This window comes from Saccostrea cucullata, unplaced genomic scaffold, assembly GCF_032062105.1.
Source record: "Saccostrea cucullata isolate Sc308-1 unplaced genomic scaffold, CSIRO_AGI_Scuc_v1 ctg26, whole genome shotgun sequence".
Lineage (NCBI taxonomy): Eukaryota > Metazoa > Mollusca > Bivalvia > Ostreida > Ostreidae > Saccostrea > Saccostrea cuccullata.
In genome coordinates this window covers 424344-441325 of record NW_026935606.1, presented here as the reverse complement: position 1 = coordinate 441325, position 16982 = coordinate 424344, and the positions used below count along the sequence as shown (strand labels likewise).

General features: G+C 30.7%; 1 protein-coding gene and 1 long non-coding RNA gene across 2 annotated transcripts in view; one reads left to right on the top strand and one right to left on the bottom strand.

Moving 5' to 3' along the window:
* LOC134243382 (polyunsaturated fatty acid lipoxygenase ALOX15B-like) overlaps positions 1-16982 on the bottom strand; it is a 63055-nt gene that overhangs the window by 36469 nt on the left and 9604 nt on the right. The window lies entirely within an intron of this gene.
* On the top strand, positions 2338-13546 carry LOC134243400 (uncharacterized). Its single transcript, XR_009987023.1, has 4 exons — positions 2338-2380; positions 3009-3063; positions 8225-8284; positions 13453-13546. It is a non-coding gene; the product is annotated as an uncharacterized LOC134243400 (long non-coding RNA).

The window sequence follows — 16982 nt, the reverse complement described above, 5'->3', positions numbered from 1 at the left end:
AAATTTCACGCGCTGTAGACAAGGTGAAAATTGGGTAAATTCGAAAACTGATCATGCTCCAACGTCAAGATATCAAATATTTTGGTACACAATGAAAGATCTTGAGGGAATACATAAATTATGTTGAATATGAAAGCCATAGCCCCAACAATATAAAAGTTATGGACAATGTTAACGTTTTTGTGGACAAATAAACAGAATGGTTGAGAGGGCAAAAACTACATGTATATACCCATATTCTTTGATTACTGGGGCATAAAACATGTAAAACACATAATAAACATACCCCGTAATAACATCTTTACCAAAGAAAAATATTGAAAGCATCTCAATCTAATTTTGTCTTTCCGCTTTCAAATGAAAAATATGCTTTTTAGTCCATTGTCTAAACACTTGAAACACTGAAAGACTTGTTGCTAAGGAAAATTCAACATGGCTATTTCCATGGCAACTACTCAAATATGTTAGAATAAACTACGATTCATCCCTTTCTCAATATTGTTTCATTTGATGAATAGATGGGGTCTTGTTTGAATTACAATGTTACGATGTATCACCCTCTGTCTGATCTTAAAAAGACCAGTATTACTTAATACTATAACTCACACGCATAGAACATTATACAGCATATTATATTAAATGAAAGTTTGAAAGGTTTCCATGACAACTGTGCATGTGCCCATGAACACATTAACAAATTAAAATTTTTTAATGAAATAATCAAATGAATTAATGTTGAGCTAATTGAATTTTTTTTACATGAAAATTGAATATGAAGATCATAATTATGTCTCTTTTTACAACAAAAGCACAATACATGGACATATATAGTTGCTATGACAACTAGCAAAACTTATTTTAAAAAATCAAAATTCTGCACCAATATGCAATACATGTAGATTGATCCAAATTTTAGTTTTTCCAACAATTTTTAAATCAAAAAATATGTATAAACACAAGTAAATCATTTTGAAATATTTCTGATGTTGCCATGGCAACAATTTTGAAAGTCAATTATTTTGGATTTAAGAAAAAACACACCTTTTATTTTTTTGTATGTTTTTTGTTTAGTTCAAATTCACATTATACTTGATTGAGATGAAAAGCTGTCGCTGCGTTTTTCTTTAATTTATGCTCAAAAATGTATAAAAAATGCATTTTTCAAAAAATGGTCAATTCAGCAAAACATTGAGATTTTAGTGATTAAATTAGATACAATGATGATAGACAAATTTAAATAACTTGCATCAATTCTGTTGCTTTCAGTCTTGTTCTCAAGCAGATATATTTATTTCATATTCAAATTTTTCGGTTGTTTCATTATTTTTGATTAAGAAATGTCAAAAACAATGCTTTGAGAGGCGTCTAGGAGGCCATATTTGGGCCATGTATGGTTACCATGGTAATGGAACCCCCAATTAATTTTTTTTGCTAAATTTCAAGAAAGGGTGTTGAATAAGTAATAAATATAAAATTTGATCAAAATCGGTGACATCACCTTACCACCCATTATTGAGAAATTTTGGTTCTTATAGAGAATGGCTCTTAATTTGTCCTAGGGCATTACATATAATCACATCAGAGTTCAGACTCTAATTTAATTATAAAACATGTACGAGGTATACGTACAATAGCATGCACTTTGTTTTAATCTACTTGAATCGTAAAGACTTGAAGTCATTTGCATAGAATTAAACGGGAAACAACGCAACGTTGCCTTTTTGACGTAACTGACGTCATAATCAAATGTGTACAAAATAGCCGCTCGAATCGTCGAAATTGTGTACCAAAATTGATGACAAAAGCAAACCCGCGACCTACCTTAATTGATATTACAATGTTCTTTTTAAATTCATTAAATAAAAATTATGTTGCAGAGCAAACAAAAAATTAAAAGGACATAAATTCTAATAAATGATGGTGATTAAAGTGAATTGATAAACATTAAAGAAATATCTTGCATTACTTAATACCACTCATTACAAACACATTCAGAATAAAATAATAAAATGCAGAATAGAATCTTTGAAGAAAAATATTTGGTAAAAGTAAGTTGACGAATGCACATTTTGATATTTTAGACAGATCAACGATTAATTAATCATAAATAATCAATAATAAATATTTTAACTTCCTCACAGGTTATGCACCTCAGACAGTTAGAGCACTCCCTAAATTCCTAAAGTGAACGTAACCCATGATAGAGCACACCTATACCAAAATATGAACAAAATGTCATTGTTAAACGTATGTTATGAAAACACATTGCAACATTCCCATGGATAATCATTTTCTGTACAGTTCAAAGATAAAGATTCTATAAAATGCAGTAAGAAAATTTGCCTCATTTAGAATTTGGAAAACTTAAACTTGGAAGAAGGTATGGTAAAATGTCTTACATAAGCATTCTTACTATTTAGTGGTCTTCTTATGCAATATTTATTATAATAAATTTCTCAGGATAATTATTTCAATCAAGAAAAAAAATACATACATGTATGCATAGTACATGAAATATATGGAGATAATGAGCAGTATTCAAGCTCAATGGTCCATAAAACAATACAAAATAGGAACAGAGCAAACATGGACCTCCAAAACATCAGAAGTGGGATCAGTTGCCATGGAGGAGTGATTATCCCCTGCCGAATCGTCACACCCGCCGTGTGCTCCTTTTCATGGTCAAGAAATAAAGGGAAAAATCTTCTGTCAATTCAGAGTGTAAATAATGGACTAACAATTAATATGATAAACACAATATAGAGAAATATATTTATATATATATGCATATGAGGGTGGGTGGGGGGATGCGTACCTCAAATTTTTATCATAAAGTCCTAATATTTCATGGCCATCATGGATGTTAGACAAAATAGTAAAAGAATTAATACACCTCATAAAACAAATAATTATTCTGTACAGGCCCGTAGTCATGTTATTTTATAAAGTGGGGTAATACTTTATGTCTTTTTAACTATACATTTTATTTGCATATCTCTCTTTTCCAGACAGAAATGTTGATGAAGGTTTGCGCTTTGATTACTGTTGTTTGCATGATTGCAGGTAAGTTTCTTTTTGTTTACCCAGTCGTTTTATATACTGCAAAGTAAAACATTCTGCTGTATAACCTTTCAATAAGCACACTATAATGAATCATTTGCATAAGCATTCACCACTAACTTACACATTCATATTACTATGTTCAGCAAAGTAAGATTTTTTTATTTACCTAGAAAGCCTAGCGGTCTAGTGCGTTGTTCTTCCGATCTAGAAGACATGTTCATTAGGTAGAAACAATAATTTTCAGTTTTTATGTTTCTTAATTATATACTGAATTTAAATACAACTCGTGATTTTGGAACAAAAAGCGATTAAATATTGGTTGAATAAATCTTAAGAAGAAATCCTCCATAGATTTCCCTTAAAGGTCATCTTAGAAGGACTTAAAATTGTACGAAAGAAAAATTATGTTCTCTTTGATGACAAAAATTATATACTAATGTCTACAAATCAAATGTACTGCCTTTCGCACGAAATTCATCCCTACATTCTTGTGTAGTCATGGGATAAACACAATATTTTGCATGAAACAATTGATCTAGACTTTGTGCAGTACATAAAAAGAAATTGGAAAATATACTTGGATGATTGCTTCATCTTTTGGACAAAGAGTGAAGAGGGTCTTAGAAAATTCCAGTCAACAGACCAGTTCTGTAAAGAAACAGATACTCACGAATATTTGGACATTCAATCCTGCAATCTGTTACATACAAAAAGGAAAATTTCACACAATATAGCCAGACGTATTAATACTATTGTGACCAATTCTTCTCTACGATTGAAAGGACCAAGAATTAAAACAACACATGAAAAATTACACAATGAAACTTGCTGAAGACAGAATCAACCGGGTAAAATGCCTTTAACCCAATTAAGACACATTTTCCCATTTTCCCACACAGAGGAAAGCAACGCAAAGAACATCCCATTGTGATAACGCACAACCAACTTGACCACAATATTCTTAATTGAGCGAGACGATTTATTTATTGATTCAGAAATATTAGAACATAATTGACAAGGTTTTGAACTTTTTATACTGTAAGGCGTTTTAATTCCACATTGTTAAAATTTCACGATTTTCAAAAAGTTCTGATCGCGATGGTTTTAATTTCACGCTGCAAGAAATAAATTCTAAATTTGTATAAGCATTTAAACGTTTTCAAAACTAATAATAGCATTCACGATTGGTTTAATTTCGCGGGAATATGATAAATCGCAAACATAGTGAAATTAAAACGATTATTTGCCAATCTACAGTAACTATTTAAAGAGCCAACATGAATGAAAGCGCTAACAGTAGAGATTTTATCTACTTTGGACTGTAAAATTTGGTTTTTATTAAGGACAGACGAGACGTTCCTTAATAATAGATAAATTTTTCTAAGAGTTTGTCATTGAAGTATTGCTACTTAAACATGTTTCATCACAAAAAATTGAGGTACCTTACCAGGCATTTCTGCAAGATACCAGGGGTAGATTTTGTTAAATAATCCTTTGAGGAAAAAAAATAATTTTCCAATTTCAAAGTGTTTAAGTGTTTGGATTTTTTAAAAACGTTTAGAAACTGGTTTAGAAATCAGAATGTTATTAAAATTTTGAATATTTTTCATACATTACGAAGACATAAAAAAAAAGATTTTGAGGAACGTCTCGTCTGACCTTAATTATTTTTTACTATGATAAAAAAAAATATTGTCAAGCATAGGAATTGCGCTAATTTTTTTTATAGCAAGTTTACTCAATACAAGCAAAATTAGTCTGATCAGATGTTGAACAATTATACCTTTCTTTGATCGATTTGTATTAAGTTTTATTTTTAAAATAAAGAGAACAACAAAAACACTGGGTTTCTCCCAGTCAAGACGACCTGTTATAGGTATGTTAACTTAATATAATAAAATATATATTGTATTATAATACAGATTCTCAGACACATTTATATACGTATTTAGGTAACCGTGAAAATGTTGTGTAAGAGTGTTACATTATGTAGATGTGTACGTTAATAGAAAAATTAAAAAAATATATATATAATCTATCACCTACCAAATCATTATGTAAATTAGCATGTAAACTTAAACTTAATTTAATGAGAACTTGCGTCAAAAGCTGAATGGTCAAGATTAAGATATCCCCCCTCTTCATCAGCAAAAGTTTCCCATTTCTTTCATTCTTTTCTTTTTTCAGTGAGATAGGCACAAAAATTCTTTTAGTTAGCCTGTTTTTCTCTAATTAAGCTATTTCTTCACATGAATTAGGTATAGGGTTATACTTTTTCCACAAGGAAGTAAAGTGCCTATGACTAGATCAGTTAAATATATTTGAGCTTAAATCGTGTGTGTTTTATAAAATTGGGGGGAGGGGTGTTTTTCAAAGGGGTCTATCATTGTAAAATTTGATTTTATTGTCTCTATTTATATGCTTATTTTGCAAAGGCAAAAACATATTTATACCTTTACATGTACCTACCTGGTTTGTGGGGTCACAGTTACGTTACATCATAGATTCAACGTAACACAGAAAATTTTCACGACACAGTACGTATAGTAATTTGAATTGGAAATCTGTACGGAAGCAAAAGGGTTAAAGGGATATGTAAAGTGTGTATCTGTTGCTCTGGAAAGACTTTTTTAATCAAAAACAAAATTGTTAACATGTGACCTTGTCATGAAAAGCTAATCAAAACAAGATTCTTTTGAATGTTATAACAGATTTTTATACTTTTAATTAAAACTTAATCCCTGCGTAGGAGGAATTGTTGGAGAAGATACCCTTCAGTCTCGAGATTTTGTTGGCAAATAAAATCCTAGCTCGAATTTTTTATTTGCAAACAAAATCTCAAGACTGAGGGGGTATGTATTCTCCAACAACTTCGAAGACAGGATAATTATTTTTTATTCTGCTACTTCGAATACTTTAACACCTTTTTCGAGAAATGCAGAAGCAATGTGTAGACATCATCATTAGTGTTTCAGGACGTCACAATTAAATGTCATCCTCGTTTATTTGTATCCAAAGGATTAGAAAAAGTACGATGTAATTCAGACCCAAAGTACATCTTTCCAACCAATCTGCTTCACAATCAAAAAGTAAATATTTTCTTTTCATTGTGAAGGCAGGGAAAATTAGAGAAATCATATTTAAAATCATCGATAATTTGTTGAAGACGTTTATGATTTATTAGAGAATAATGGCTGCATCACCTCTTCCATTTTTTCAATTTCTTAGCAGAATATACAATTAATTACCCCTTTTGGGGTCAAAATGTTGAAATGAGGACCCGAGACCTGGCCGACGATGTGACCTGTCCTGACCGAGACCAATTTGCGACCGAGGTCAAATCAGCGATTGGGCCAGGTGAAAATTTCTTATTTCACCATGTTGAACTCACAACGGGTAATCAATTGTTAGATTATACCCACATAATGAAAATATACAGCTCAACAAACTTTTTAAGCCCACATGGTTTCTCGCACAAATTAAGGTCACATTTTTGTAATAAAAATTACTATTTTCGAACCTCAGAACGATGACATAGCCATACGTTTTATTGCATATATATAATGTCAAGTATAAATTTCCTTTAAAATAATTATCTTAAGTTTCCAAAGTGGATGTTTAAGAGGGGAATTTATCAATAAATGGTACGATGTTTCAACTATAGGCCTCTACCATAGGTATTTTACAAATAATATTAAACGTGCTTTCTTTGAAACAATGTAGTTGAAAATTTTAAATCTTCTTCTTAAAGGTGAGTATTTTTTAAAATTCTTTGCCCATTTACCATACTCATCTGGGTTTTGTCGAAATGTAGCACCGAAAAGGGATAACATTGCAGAGAGAAACCATACTCCAGGGTAGGATAATGAAGTATTGGTTTTTTTAATAGTAAATGTTTTCGATGAAAAGGAAAATTCTTCTGCATTTACGGTTTGAAACGTTAAAATTTTGCTGTGGGATGAATCTTTTATGATTCTAGATTTTTAGAAGGTGACTCTGAAAAATGCAACCTTATTAACATACAAAGCAGTCAAACAGATGAAAAATACTATTATTACCCTGCGCTAAAGAGTCAGAATGTACAGAAAATATAAGTTTCAGTAGCTGTACTGTGCCCGTGTCTATGCTTCTGCAAAGAGCTACTGCTTTCAAAAGAACAGATAAAAAGACAGCTGCAATTGGCAAGAGACTACAAAATATCAAATGGAAATAATTGTTATTTTTCAGCCAAGAATCTATGAAAGTTCTAGCAATTGATTTGTATGAATTATATTTAAGTAAATGACATAAAACTCAAATAATGTAAACAAATACTTTTAAAATGTATTTTGATGTCTCAATACACAATATTACATTATAACAATGTGACCTTAATTTGTGCGAAAAAACATGTGAGCTTAAAAAGTTTGTTGAGCTGTATACATCAAGTGTATGATACAAGATGTCTTTGATCATGATCAGAATTCACTTTAGAGAAGTTGTTCACGTTGACGTCTGAAAATCGTGTAAGTTTTTGCATTATAATTTCTGATTAAAAGAATATTTTGGTTGGCATTACATGTAATATGTACTATTAAAACTGAATTACTATTTTTGTGCACATTGGAAATCTGGCGCAAAATTCCACTTAAAAAAGTGTAGTCGCCATTCCCTGAAATCGAATTGAAACGAATTTTAAAATAAACGAACGATTAAATTTATGACGTATAACATGTATAAGATCTGTCGTGTTTTGTTTCGTAAACAGACAATGCACAGTTTTCCTGCATTAAATTCAATTAAAATAGAAATTTGATTAAGGGGATCACAATTAAGTGGACAGTAATTATAATGACCTGGTCATTTTATCCCATGTCCATCGATTTCATGGTCATTATTGTTGTAAACTTGTTGGAGTCATTGTTGAGTTTTATAGCCCTCTTACAAGCAAATCAATTTTTAGCATTTTCATTATACGTATAAAGTTTTTAATTATTTAAAAACATTGATTATGAATAGTTCAGCCAAATCTTTACAATTTTACAAGATTTTTTTAGGAATCAAAATGATAATATACCTATATTTCTATAGACCTTATACAGTTACGTTATAAATGTTTTTTTTTTTTTATTCTTAACATATTGTATTGATGGAATATTAATGGAATAACATTGTTTTTCAGAGGGAGGATTGCCGTTACAAAGGTTGCAAAAATCAAAAACCATGGACGCTATTTTACTTGGTAATTAGCTTTTGAAATTAATAAAAATGACAGCAATGGTTAATTAGAAAGAAACAGAAATACAAAACATGCCTTAGTGTAAACTTTTGTTTTGGCTCTAATCTAGAGTGTTTTTAAAAGATGAACTTTATGCATCCTATGTGGCAAATTTAAAAACGATCCTCTAAATCCAAAACTACATCGAAAACAACCGTGACATAAAAGTTAAATATAGAAAAAATCTCGAGTGTGTATCAATATTTGTATTATGTATTATTTTATCGAAAAGAACAACACATTGTGACTTTTAATAATTTTACTACGCATTTATTATGTATTATTTTAACTGCGTTGAAAAAGTTCATGCAACCACTCCGATAACTTTATTGTGAAATCATTCTACCTAATTTGTCATAAGCAAGGTAATTGACAACGTTTTGAACTTTTCATAAGTGTCTGAAGAGCCAACATGGCTGAAAGCACTAATAGTAAAGATTTTATTCAAATGTAGATTGTAGCATCAAGAATATATAACATGCCAACACAATTATTGCTCAAACACTGATAAACTTACCAACTAATGTAATTTCTAAAAAATGTTGTCTTGGATAGGAAATGCGGGTAATTTTTTTTTAAATTGAAAACTTATGCAGCACAAGCAAAAGAGGTCGGTTCAGATTTTGCATTTTTTCGGGTCGATTTGTATTAACTTTTATTTTTAAAATAAAGAAAGCAAAATAACAATGGTTTCACAAAAGTCAAGAGGACCTGGTATAGGTATTTTAACTTTATATAACATAATATACGAGGGTTGATCCAAAAGTAATGTCACTGTGTTCATATCTTAAATATTTGGCGTCGTATTATCAAATATTATGTACCATAAGATGCATAAAAACAAATCTAATCAAAATTGAAAATTTCATTCAATAATGTTTTATAGAATCCATTTTATAGACGTTTAAAATATTAAACATAGGGGGTGTTGCCGCGTCACAACTTAACGTCACGTTTTAAAGTGAATATTGTTAGAACGAAAAAAAGACAAACACATTAAAAAGCATCTAAAAAAGGGTCTAATCGCCCAATATTTCAAAAGACAAAATTTACGATATCTTCTAGTTGTTAGTTAAACATTTAATGACCCATTGTTATTTTTGTTCATAAACAGTGTTGTTTTAATCTGAAGTACTGAACAAAGGAAATGTCGAAATTGAATAAAACGCCGAAACGAGCTGTAATGCATTTTTCTTTCAAAATCCGGAAATTGCGAGTAGGGACAGTTACAATGATAAATCAGACTCACAGAGGAAAGAATTTGAATAAGAGACTTGTTTATAAATGGTTTCAGCGATTCTGGGCGGGGCTTGGGTCATGGAACGATCTGCAGAGGACATGAAGACCGAAAGATAGGAGGTCGGGCGAAAACGTTCAATGATGTCTGACTTTGTTAAAAAAGAGAGCGATATGAGAAACTTTAAGTTTGACTTATGGTACTGTTCAAAGAATTTTCATAGAGGACTAAATTATAAATAGAATGAGTTTAAAATTGGTGCCAATAATTCTTAAAGAAAGTGAAATGTGTGATTGTGCTCATGAATCTCAAACGAAGGGGAAGCGTTTAAGTGTACGTGTATGACGGCGCATATAGCGTACCCGTCATGTACGATGTTATTTAGGTGGGCGACTACCTTAATCGCACATGGTATATAATTCGATATTTTGAAAAGTATCAATCGTTTTTATTTGAATTTTTCAGAACTGATTTGAAATAAATATAGCTTCCACCATGTATAATTTTGTTAATTTACGTCGACTAGAAGCAATTTTATCGAAATTGTGACATTACTTTTGGATCAACCCTCGTATTATGCTATTATGCAGGTTCTCGGACACATTTCAAAGAATAAGCAATCAAATCTTTACATCCATTTTGGTAAACGTAAAAGCATTGTATTAAATAGTTTCATGTATGTAGATTTTAAAAATCTGCCACCTTCCCCAATTATTAGGAAAATAAGTATGAAAAATTAAACTGTAATTCATAATTGATTTTAGGCCCAGAGCGTAAAGTTCTGCAACTTTATACCAAAATTCCCCAATTATTAAGAAAATAAGTATGAAAAATTAAACTGTAATTCATAATTGATTTTAGGCCCAGAGCGTAAAGTTCAGGGTTAAGATATTCAACTTTATACACAAATATATTATATCATCGACTTTGAAAAAAAAAAAACGGAAATGGATATTTCTGGTACTTAATACATGTAAGATTTTTTTTATTATCTTAGATAATAAATAATTATTTAGATAATTATCCGACATAAGAAATGGGATTTTTTTGTTCTATCAGAAGATAGTAGTAGGTGGACATGTAGAATGGGGGATACAGGGAAAAAATGGCAGCATTGCATGGAATGACTGCTTTTTCATTATAAAAATGCAACTCGTTAATTTACTTAAAAAAAACCTGGTCATGTACATTTGCCGACTAAACATTTATGTAAGCTTTGAAAAATATTTATTTATTTGTAAAAATATTTCTTTTTGATTATTTGAAAATTAAAAAAAATATATCTTACCACAATTAGCAGCAAACAAGAATGACCTTCAGAAAGATACAGTAAAACATCTTAGTACGGTTTATCACAATCACTCACGCTATTTGACAAGAACGTAATATTGTACGACTTACTATATTGCTTGTTTACAAGCGATTGTTAGTTCGTTCCACATTCAATTAAGTAAACTGCGCTTCATTCCTTTTATTTGCATTAAAAAATAAAATATAAACGAAATACTTGTTTCACAGATAACATTCCGCTAAAAACTTACAAAACGAAATTTACTCGTTTCTAAACACACGTTCACGCACGATTAAAACCGCAAACGATTGAGTCTGTTACACGCACGATCTCGAAGATTGACATCAAAAAGATGCTTGAGTTCCTGATTGACAATATTCCAACTATTATTGGAATTCCAATGGATGCCGATAACGCTCCGTTATCAGCAGGCCTATTTTTGTATTCATATGAAGCAGAATTTGTGCAAAATATCATGCGTGAAAAGAAAAAAACACCTTCAACTCAACACTTAGATATAAATCGACGACGAATTGTCAATTAACAATGGTAATTTCCATTCCTATGTCGATACGATATATCCGGATGAGCTTGAGATAAAAGATATCACAGAGTCTGACACATCTGTTTCATACTTGGATATTTTTCTTGAAAAAGACGTTCATGGTACTCTAATAACCAAGCTCTACGATAAACGTGATGACTTTATATTTCCTATAGTCAACTTCCCTTACTTATGCAGCAATCTACCTTCATTATCTGCATACAGAGTTTAAATATCTCAGTTGATTCGATACGCAAGAGCATGCTATACGTATAAACAATATTTAAAACGAAGTAACTTATTGACAAACAAGTTAATGAAACAAAAAATTCAGCAGTTTTGTCGATATAATGACCTAGTTAGCAAATGCAATTTATCATTGAGTCAAAGGCTGACTGACGTATTTCATACTAATTGCTAAACAATACACTGAATTGACGAAGAATTTTTCCAAAATTTCCCGTTGAAGACAAGGAGCACACGGCGGGTGTGACCGGTCGGCAGGGGATGCTCACTACCTCTGAAGTTCCTGTTTGCTCGAGCTCTGCTCCTGTTTTGAATTGTTTTATGGACTTTGATAATGAATTCTATTCATTATCTCCATATTCTTCCTCAAACGTCAGCAAAAGTTTCCCATTCATTTCATTCATTTCTCTTTTCGTATGATAGGCGTAAAAAAATCTGTATGTTAGCTTGCTTTTCTTTAAATTCGTTTTTTTTATCCAGTTACGTTATGAGAGGCAATTTTGGATTTTAAAATAGTATGTATTGATAGAAAATTAAAATTGCATTGCTTTTGCAGATGGGGGATTGCTGTTGCAAAGATTGCAAAGATCAAAACCCATGGACTCTATTTTACTTGGTAATAAGCTTTGAGATTTTACATTATTTCATTAAAATGGCTACAATGGTTAATTAGAATGAAACGGAATTACAACACATGCCGTAGTGTAAACTTTTGTCTCGGCGCTGTTCTAATTTGTTTTCAAATTTGAACATTTCTGCATTCTATGCGGCAAAGTTAAAACAATCCGCTAAATCCAAAACTGCATCCGAAAAAAGACGACTTAAGGTAGGCTTCTTCTCTATTTAAATATTCAATGTATATTTGCTTATATGTCTTAAATATTAAAGTGAAAGAGATTTAAAAGACCATATTTTTCCTTCATTATCACAATTCTACAACTTTAAATAGAAATGGTAAATTGTGCCCGAAAACTAGCAGGGACTTTATTTTTTGGCGGAATGGTATCGTATTAAAATATGTTTTCTGTCTCTCAAAATTATTATAGAACAACGAATTTATTTATAATTTTTGCACAATCAAAGACTTGAAGAATTTTTCAAATGTTAGCTGAAATAATAATTAGGGACTAAAGTTTTAAAATATATGAAATAAATATGATTTTCCAAACAAACTACAATTATATTAGCTTTTAAAAGCGTCCAATCTAAGTACAGATATGAGCCAAAAATCCGTAGAAACCGTTTTTACTCTCTTTGCAAACGGTCAAAACATTTTGTTTTTGTATCATTTTGTATCTTCATATGACTTCTTTATGATATGTGAAAATAAGAAACATTTAAATATAGGGCGCATATAGAAATAACTTAAATATCCTTAAATATCCTAAAAATTAGCCAGATCCATTTTTTGTTAAACTATCTGTGTAAATTTGGTAATATCATCTCATAGACCCTATATGGTAATATTTTTTATGCAAAAAGAAAAACATTTCATCTTTTGAAATAGAAGACCCTATCGCATGATTGGATGCAGTCATTTTTTATTCTTAATGTCGAAGGAAAGGGTAATGACCCTGACCTTGATCTGATCTCTTATATAAAGTGCTCAAAAAGTAATCTGATAGTATCGCTTACTGATATTGTTTTCTGTGAAAATTTCAATAATTTTTAAATACAAGAAATACAGTTTTGTGCGAGAAGAATTCTACCTTAAAGTTAATTATTTAACAATTGATAGTATGTTTCACGATTCAAAATATATTTTTATATTATATTATTTTATTTTTATATAACATATAACCATTTTTTCGTAGATCAGTTGCGTCGGCACTGCAGTAAACCACCGCCAAAAGTAGAAATGTCTGGATTGGATTTCCTTAATCCAAAATAATCACAACGTTATGATTATCTATAGCAATTATTGTTCAACTAATAAAAATTTACGAACGAAGAATCGGTGGCAAAAGCTTAACATTTACTTCCTTAGTTTTTACTGATCCACACACGCACTATTACACATATTTTTTTAATAACATTGGTTTGCGTGTTCAATTGAATTCCCTATTGAGACATTATCTCTTGTCGATGGAGAACTGCAGCTTTAGACCTATCGTCGGGAATTACCTTTTGCAGCAGTGATCATTTTCTTGAAAACACACTCTATGACACTAGCATCGGCTTATTAGTTTTATCCAAGGTCTTCACGACCCGTAGGCGGTGTAAAGATAGAATCCTTACTTCGCAAAGGTTACAGGGAATGCTCTCACCACACTGTCACTCGGGCAATTATTATTATTGGTGATATGGTTTTAAAGAGGGAAGATATTATGTTCATCTTTTACATGTACATTATATGTTATTAAGTGTTGTTGTTAAGCTATTGTTATCAAGTTCTTATCAGTATACTACAGTTTTTGCTTTTATGGCTTTAACCTTGAAGATTAACGTACAGCAGAATGTACGAAATATTTTTTTATAAATTGATTAAAACTTTTCAATAAGAAAATGTAGAGATTTTTTATCTAACAAGTACATCAAAAGTGACAAGACTTTTCAAAACATTTATGTTTTTAACTACGAGAATTTGGAATAAGGGCATCTTAAGAATTTTTTGTTTGTTTGTTTGGGTCATCTTTAAAATGCATTTAAGTTTTCCTGCCCACTCCCGACTCACGGTAATAAAAATGGGTAGGTAGGTTCGAATAAGAATCTTTTCGGACAAAAAATTAAAATATATGTTAACAGGATAAAAAATAGGAATAAATAGAAAAAATATATATCATGTTTGAAAGGTTAATAAAAAATTAGAGTCCGGTTATTTTGCCCGTTAGTCGGGAAAGAACTTACACTAGTAGACATTTTTTAAAGGCCTTGTCCTCTCCCAAACGACAGCCTAAAATGGCCCGAAACAAAAATGTTCTAACCTTTAGAAAAATATATTTTTTTCTAGGAAACTCATCTTGTCAATGCATACAATGGAATTGTTTGAATGGGAAAAACAATTCCAACCTTCCCTCCGACCCAATGCTTTTAGCCAGAGTACGGAGAGAGCAAACAAACATTATTTTAAAGATGTCCTTAGTGTTATATTTTTGAACGAGATAGTATATGGCTTTGGTGTTCCATAAGTATATATTAAACCTGTGTCTTCATCTTTCAGAAAATATAATCATGTTTAATTTAATTAAAAATCTCTCCGGTCTGTCAATATATATTTTTTCGGAGAGCTACAGCCCTTTACCTGCAAGTTCTCTGTTGGTAGTCATTTTGTCTCTCTGTCCGTTTGTAAAAAAATTCAAAACCCTACTCCTCCTGAAGTTTTGTACTGATTAATGTCTATGAAATACTTATAAAATGATATACATCCTACATATTTTATGTCTGATATAACTTGCCACATGAGTAGACTATACTCAGATACGTAATTCTGTATATAAGATTTTGATATTAATGAACAGTGTTGTCATGGTTATCAAAAAAAAGAAACTTCCCTGAAATACTTTCAAACCTCTACTCCTCAATTTTAATTTGGTCTGATTTCAATATAACTTGACCATACTGAGGTACATAAATCTTTTTGCTGGCTTTTGATTTTGATATACGATGTTGCCATGATCACTAAAAATAGAATTTAATTTTTGTACTAAACCTGAGAACATTCCATATAATTTCTAACATTACAAAAAATTGCTTTGTTTTGCTTTTGAGTTCAATTCTGTCCTAAGAAAAAAAATACCATAGTTATAACTTTGACACTTAGAAAACTTTGATTTACTATATAATAGTGATCACTTTGACACTTTGAAAAACTTTATCGAAAACTTTGACACTTTAAGAAACTTTGGTGGAAACTTTGACACTTTGAAAATCTTTTGGCGAAAACTTTGACACTTTGAAAAACTTTAGAGAAAACTTTGACATTTTGAAAAACTTTGGCGAAAACTTTAAGTAAGTTAAGTATAGTTAACTATAGTTATTTTTTGTTAGGATGTATTTCGGCCACAAGAATTTTTAATAACCAATTTCAAAATCATGTCATCTTTCTATCCAGTCCTTGAGATAATCAGAGAACACACCCAAGTCAAAATTTTGATTTTTAGATTTAATTTTAAAATCTGTTCTCAGCCTACGGTCTTGAGGCTTGATACGTCTTTCTCTTTGAAAGAATGAAGGCAGAGCTTTTCTGGTAGAGGTAGGCAAGACCTTATATCTTCCAAATCGTTACATGATGCGGATATTTACAGCCGCAGCTTTATAAAATCCTGGGTTTATAAATTCAATTTTACAGTTTTACTGTTTACTTTTTACTGTATAATTGGAGTTCAAAATTACTCAACCATGAAATGTATGACGTCACGTGGGAAAAGTAGTAAAACGACAAAACACGTGCATATTGATGATACCGGGTTTGATAACAAATTTTGTAGTACAACTTGATGCACTGGAGGTACTGAGTATATAAATATTTACAGTCAGTATAAGTTTCTAGTGATCATGGTAGGGTTGAAGTTGAAGTTCATAATGTCTAGTAATTGAAATGCCTAAATAAAGAATCAAAAGCTACAAATGTACTTTTGAAGTTATTTAATAGTTTTCCACCAAAGAACATTTTATCCATTTCCAGAGAGGTATAGGAATAGTTTTTTATCAATCGTGACGGTGATGTTAGCGCCTACGCAAACGTCATACGAAGCTACTGAAACGATCCTAATAAAGTAAGCAATCATATAAATGTATCATATTCATTATAAACCTAAAAGAAATCGTCCACTTAATTTACGTCAACGGTACTCTCACTCGCGCATCTATGAGTCGTAAGTCAAATTATTCAGCATGTTCACCCCTGAGAAAAATGTGGTCACTCTTTACCAAGACTTTCTCGTAAATAATTTTCATTTACCAGATCAACTATTGTTTGAAATTCCTATCCTTTTCTCTAATCGAAAATTTCTGTGAATAACTCGACGCTAGGATTTAATGATTTAAAAAATCTTGGTTTTTCTTACTTCATATTGAAATGGGATTTTTATTTTGGGTTTTTTTTTTTGGTCATAAAATTAAGACATACATTTTGGAAGGTACATAAATATTTTGACTTGTAACATAATTTTTGTCTTGTCTAATTCTTATTTATTGAGTAAGAGTATGCGTTGTATGTTCAAATAATCATGGTTGATATCGATATAACAGCATATAGATAAGAGATGTGCATAAAGGTAAAACAATTTGTTAATATGTATAAAGCATTTCTAGCATATCAAAATATTGAAAACATAGAAATCAATATAACTCTTTCCAAATTCACATTTGTCATTGCATGAAACTATGTTAATAAATTCAAAAT